This window comes from Egretta garzetta, unplaced genomic scaffold (assembly GCF_000687185.1).
Source record: "Egretta garzetta isolate BGI_Z169 unplaced genomic scaffold, ASM68718v1 scaffold245, whole genome shotgun sequence".
Classification (NCBI taxonomy): Eukaryota; Metazoa; Chordata; class Aves; order Pelecaniformes; family Ardeidae; genus Egretta; species Egretta garzetta.
Genome location: NW_009259721.1, coordinates 1635805 through 1642145, shown reverse-complemented (window position 1 = coordinate 1642145; position 6341 = coordinate 1635805).

The window sequence follows — 6341 nt, the reverse complement described above, 5'->3', positions numbered from 1 at the left end:
ATCCCTGGAAGCATTCCAGGCCAGGTTGGACGGGGCTCTGAGCAACCTGATCTAGTTAGCGGTGTCCCTGCTCCTGCAGGAGGGTTGGACTAGATGACCTCTAGGGGTCCCTTCCAACCCAAAACATACTATGATACTATGATACTATGAAAGGCTACGTTCCGATGGCTGGTCCGAGCAATCACCCGCGGGCGGTTCGGGGAGGTCGTCTCACGCACACCGACCCCTTGCACCCTGCATCAAGCAGTTCGGCTTCTAGGGTCACTCACGAGCGCCAGCCAGGGAGCCACGTGCCATTGCCAAACCCAAACCAATGCAAGAAGAGATAAACTGACAACCAAAGCTTGCGCTGGATTCACCTTCTAACACTGATGATTTTAAAGCCAGATCTAAAAGACGAAGCAAAAGTTTAACAGCATATAGTTACGTTCTAAAGTAAAAACTCGAGAATTACTATAAATTTCAGTTCTTGACCTCTTGCAGACACAGAAAATGCAAGTAACCTTCCAGTAATTAAAACACGGCCATCCTGTCTTATCTTCAAAGGCAGAGGAGAAAAGGCCTGCTACCTTTAGAGCCTTGGGATACTGTTTTACAATTAAGGTCTAATCAATCTTTAGTTATTTTGTTTGAAGGTTATTTAAGCCCTTCCCTTACGGCAGCCCCTTCGGAAAGCCTTAGCAGAGATGGGGCAGCAGCTGCCGGGTCTCCTCCTCCCCCAGAGATGCTCTGGAGCGGCGGCACGAGCGAAACGGCCACGCTGGAGCTTCAGTCTCCACACAGATCTTGTATGGGTGCAGCTACGTTGCTACCCACAATAAGGGTGGTGAAACCCTGGCAGGGGTTGCCCAGAGAGGGGGTGGAGGCCCCATCCCTGGGAACATTCCAGGCCAGGTTGGCCGGGGCTGGGAGCAACCTGATGTGGTTCAAGGTGTCCCTGCTCCTGCAGGGGGGTTGGGCTGGGTGACCTCTGGGGGTCCTTTCCCACCCAAACCATTCCATGATTCTATACGTTTGCAAAGCGTGCGGTTTTTACACAGAAATTAACACACGGCAGCACATCACCTAGCGAGAGAAGATACGGAGGCGCCTCGTTGCCTGCTCAAGGAGCTTCGTGTCCATACTGGCTCACGTCAGCAGCGCAGTCGCATCCTGACACCCGCACCATCAACAGCTCTAGGCTTGGCATTTCGTCAATGCGCAAATCTATGTGTTTTTTCAGTTGTTCCTCTCAAAAGTAACTTTTTTTTCCCCCCAACACAAACCTGCATCTCACAAACACTGCGCGGGGGCTGATATTTTGCTGGTTACTGAAACAGCCGAAAGGGCCGTCTTTCTTAACTGCAGTGAAAGGTTGTGCTTCCTTCTTTTTCCTGGTTTAACGCATCAGGATTTAGCTGGTCAATACTTCACACCTCTGAGAAAGAGGCTGAAACAGCAAAATGAAAAACACACCTGGACAGACTGGAGAGCTGGGCGGAGAGGAACCTGATGAAGTTCAACAAGGGCAAGTGTCGAGTGCTGCACCTGGGGAGATCAAACCCCATGCACCAGTACAGGCTGGGGGCTGACCTGCTGGAAAGCAGCTCTGCTGAGAGGGACCTGGGAGTCCTGGTGGATGACAAGCTGACCATGAGCCAGCAATGTGCCCTTGTTGCCAAGAAGGCCAATGGCATCCTGGGGTGTACTAAGAGGAGTGTGGCCAGCAGGTCGAGGGAGGTTCTCCTCCCCCTCTACTCTGCCCTGGTGAGACCCCACCTGGAGTACTGTGTCCAGTTCTGGGCTCCCCAGTTCAAGAAAGACGAGGAACTCCTAGAAAGAGTCCAGAGGAGAGCAACTAGGATGATAAAGGGACTGGAGCACCCCCCCTACGAGGAAAGGCTGAGAGAGTTGGGCTTGTTCAGCCTGAAGAAGAGAAGACTGAGAGGGGACCTTATCAACACATACAAATATCTTAAGGGCAGAAGTCACGAGGATGGAAGCAGTCTGTTTGCAGTGGTGTCCAGCGACAGGACTAGGGGCAATGGGTGCAAACTGAAACATAAGAGGTTTCAGTTGAATATGAGGAAAAACTTCTTTACTTCAAGGGTGACAGAGCACTGGAACAGGCTGCCCAGGGAGGTTGTGGAGTCTCCTTCTCTGGAGATATTCAAGGCCCGCCTGGATGAAGTCCTGTGTAGCATACTCTAGGAGAGCCTGCTTGAGCAGGGGGGTTGGACTAGATGATCTCCCGAGGTCCCTTCCAACCCTTGCGATTCTGTGATACGGAAGAAACAGCTAGCTTTCCCATTTTCTGCTTTGCCAGGAAAGGCAGCAAGATCCTTTCCAGCGCCCCTGCACCCCCAGCTTTCATTTGCCATCCCCCCAGCCCTGGCGGGAGACACGGAGCTCGTGCAAGGTGTCGCCAGCATCCTTTCACAAGCCCCACGCGCTGTGTTGAAACACGGACGCGGCACCCAGAAGTCGCAGCGCGGGGGAGCAAGTTGCAGCTTGTTGGCTCTTTTCAGCGGCGCCTTGAGCGAACGACACCTTCTGAGGCAATCAGGTGAAGCTGAGCAAAAAAATATGTCCAAATCATTTTTCCTCAGAAACTTCCTTCTTTTAAAGAAGCAAATATTGTCACGTAAACATTCCCTGCTGCAAAGACAGAATTAAATCTCCTGGAAAATTGTTTTCTTCCTCTGCTTCTCTATTGTCCATCCTTTCCTTTTGCTGCTTATTTGTGTGTTTTATTTTAGCGATGAAAGAGGAGAATGAGGGGAAAGTGGCAAACCCAAACTTGGACAAAAAGATTCTAAAGTCTCTATTTTTTTTTCCCAGAAGTCATAACAGAATGGCAAATCCAATGCTCCGTTATGCCAGCACGCGCTTACTTGCACACAGGTTCAGTTTGAGAGGAGCTCTGCTGGAAACAAGAGGGCAAGAGCTCTGCCTCTGCGCAGGGAGCTCCCCGCCAGGAGCCCTGGCTCTGGGAGTTACCCTGCCCCAGCACCCACGGGCTCCTGGTTTGGAACTTCTCCGCTTTGCAGTGCTCCCTGCCATTCGGTGCACGCTTGGCCTTCGCTCGGAGCACCGCTGACCTTACCCGCCCCGGCTCGCTTGGCCGTGTGCTCCCCACAACCAGAGGCTGCGAGAGCGTGGGCATGGAAGGTCCTGCTCCCCAGAGAGCGCAGCCAGGGCAAGCTGGGAGCTCAGCAATACCGATCCCTCGGGAAAGGTGCACAGGACTGCCGGGGATACGAACTGCAGCTGCATCGGGTGCCTCTAAAGGAAGAAGAGCCAAACATATTCATGTGGAAGAGCCAGATACTTAACTATGCTGCAGAACCAGGTGTGCAAGCTGATGCCAACTGCCAAAGGGGGAAAGGGAACAGAACAGAGAACTTCTTTAAATTTGGAAGTGAAAGGAAGAAAAGCTTGCACAGAGCCAGGGGATGGGGTGAAGATGACAAGAGAGGTTGGTGTAACCCGTTTCCTCTCCTCCACAAGTTGCAAATGAGCAATTATGGCTGAGAATATTTGAAATAAAATCACTGGGACCTGTCATCAGTTGACTGACCTCTGTACAGATGTGTTGTTGAACGAGGAGCATGATTGGAGGCTCGACTATATCAAGCCATCAAGGATCTAATGCCATTTATAGCATAGACCTGAATCCATCAGGACAAGTGCCCTGGAAGCATTCTGGCACGCTCTGTCCTTTTCCTTGCAAGTTCCAGTAGATGCAGCCTTAAAGCTGCTCTAGGTGCCCCATCCCACCTGAGAGACATCTGCTCGTCAGGGAGGAGCAGAACTCATCCGAACGGCGGGACGCAACACCTTGCCTGTATCGCTGCGGTGTAAATGAGAACATACATTGTCAAGCAGCTACCATCAGAAAGCACGAATACCTGTGAAGCAGGCTTCAAAAAGGAGTAACAGTAATCGGTGATTCAAATCAGAGAGCTGTAGGCTCAGACAAGTGGTTAGGCAGTGGTACAGGGATAAATCAAACAAGTGGTTAGGTGGTGGTACAGGGATAAATCTCAAAGAAACCTAAGCAAGTCTCAATCTTCCTCCTTTGCTGAGTTGTTCTGGAGCACAAAGACTTTCTTACAAGCTTCAAGCCTTAATTTTGCAACAAGTACTTCTCGCTATTTGCGGCAATAAGCTTCAGCACGTGCCCATCTCTGGGGACAGGAGCAGTTAAAGCAGTGGACCGAGTACTGCACAAACGACTTGCAACCACTACCAGTCTCGCCCCAGCTATGGTGTGAGGAGACAGCAGGAGGAGGGAGCGGGGAAGATGACTCCCTACAATCAAACGAGGTTTTTTGGCTGCACTTCAGAAGGGTTACGAGATGGTTTGCCTTTTATGCAGGCGGGAGAAGGGTGCTGCACCGGGGAAGGGTGCGGGGAGGCGGGTTACACTGCAGCACGGCGGAGTCAAAGAAACCACGCGAAATCAGAGCGAAACACGGGGTTGCTCTGTGGTTCATCTTTCTGCGGCGGGAAATACTAAGAATGCATAGTCTGAGGGCTCCATTTAATCTTTGCTCCCATGCAGGCAGTTGCTTTATAAAGATGTTTTTCACAATCATAAATAAACTTGGGAGGCGAACGGGGGAAAACCCTCAAGTAATTATTCTCCACCTGCTTGTGGACTGAATTTACAGTGGGCAATTTCAGGAGACGTGGCCCTGAGCTGTCCTCTGCTGTGTTTGATGTCTCAAACCTGCAGACCAAGTAAATAATTTGATTCCATTTATTGGACAAATTTAGAGGTCAAAGCTGACAAGCCTTCAAGACCACACAGGTTTCCTCCTCGGAAGCCAAACGGTGGAATGTGCCTTTCAGATACTGCAGGAAAGAGCCTTCATCCCCTGACATATTTCCATCAGCAGGGTCTGAGAGCTTGCAGCAGCAGTTTTATGATGTGTTGGCAGCTTTTTTCACCTAACGGGTACGTGCTGAAAGTTTAAGGGAACCGAGAGTTGAAATGATTGGGTATTACAGAACCATCAGTACGTTCCTACCCAGCTATCCGTGCCACTGCCAGCCCTGCCATATCTGGCCTTGACCATTGCAAACTTTAAAGATATTTGTGTTTTGCAGTAGCAAATAAAACAAATAAAGAACCGATTGGTATCTAAAAGAACTACTGCCCTGGCTTCAAACTGAGCAGCAAAGCAAAACTGCGGAGGGTTTGGCTTATTGTTTCACACAGCTCTGAGAAAATAAAAGCAGGCAACGACTAGGAAAAGCCTTCAGTACATATTTCACGTATGAAAAACACTGATTTCCTTTTCTCCAGAAGTATTCCAGCAGACACATTTATAGACCAATACATTCACCTCCACATTTAAAACGTGCAGCAAAGAAATCAGGACTTTTGATTCCTCATTGTGGGTGGTCACGATGGACGCGGCTGCTCGGTGCCGCTCAGCACAACCAAACGTAAAGCAGCAAACCTTGTGAGCTGCGCCATGACGAGAGCAGCCTGAACTTAGGATCTCTGGTTTACTCCACAAATGAACAGGAAAGCAGGATCCGTGTGAGGTCCTTACATGGAAAACAGTGTGGCAGAATGGTGCTAAATTGTTAGCACCACGACGAGAAATAAAGAAGTGAAATTTAACTTTTTTTTGGTTTACTTTGTTACCTACACCCTACTCTACTGGAAAGGCAACTAACTGAAATGTTCTGATTCGTGCAGATCAGTAGACTTAAAAGATCCCGAAGCAACCTGCCTTCCTGAACGCTTTTGCTAAATGCAAAGCACGGGCACCTCAAGCCTGGCCTTGGCGCTCTCCCCCAGCAATGGTTCGGGAGGCCGAGGGGCAGCCCCTACCCTGGCAGTGCCGTCCCGTGCCCACTCCCACAGGGCACCACCAGTGCCAGTGGGGAACCAGGGCAAAGATAAAGATTTAAAAAAAAAAAGGAAAAAAAAAAAGGAGTTGACAGAACAACATAACGCACAACGCAGCTCTGGGAGTCTCGCTGTAAACCGACTTCCTTTAGAGCTGGCATTAAAACCATTGCCCTGAAGCCCTCTGACAGAGCATCCCGACCCTTCACAAGGTTCTTCCATCCCAATTCCTTGCAAGCAGACCCCCCCGCTGCAGGCTGCTGCTTCCGAGGGGCCCCAAGGTGCTGCGCACCCCGGAGCTGGCTCTGGAGCGGGTTTCCCAGTCCCTTAGCAGCTCTGGAGAAGCCAAATGAAATGTCTGTTACCCAGAGAAGCAAAATACAAAAGTCAGGCGATTTGAGCAGACAAAAAAAAAAAAACCAAAAAAAAAACCACCAACAAAAAAAAAATTAAAACGGGCTCTTTCAAAGCGGCCGCCCCCGGTATTAAAGCT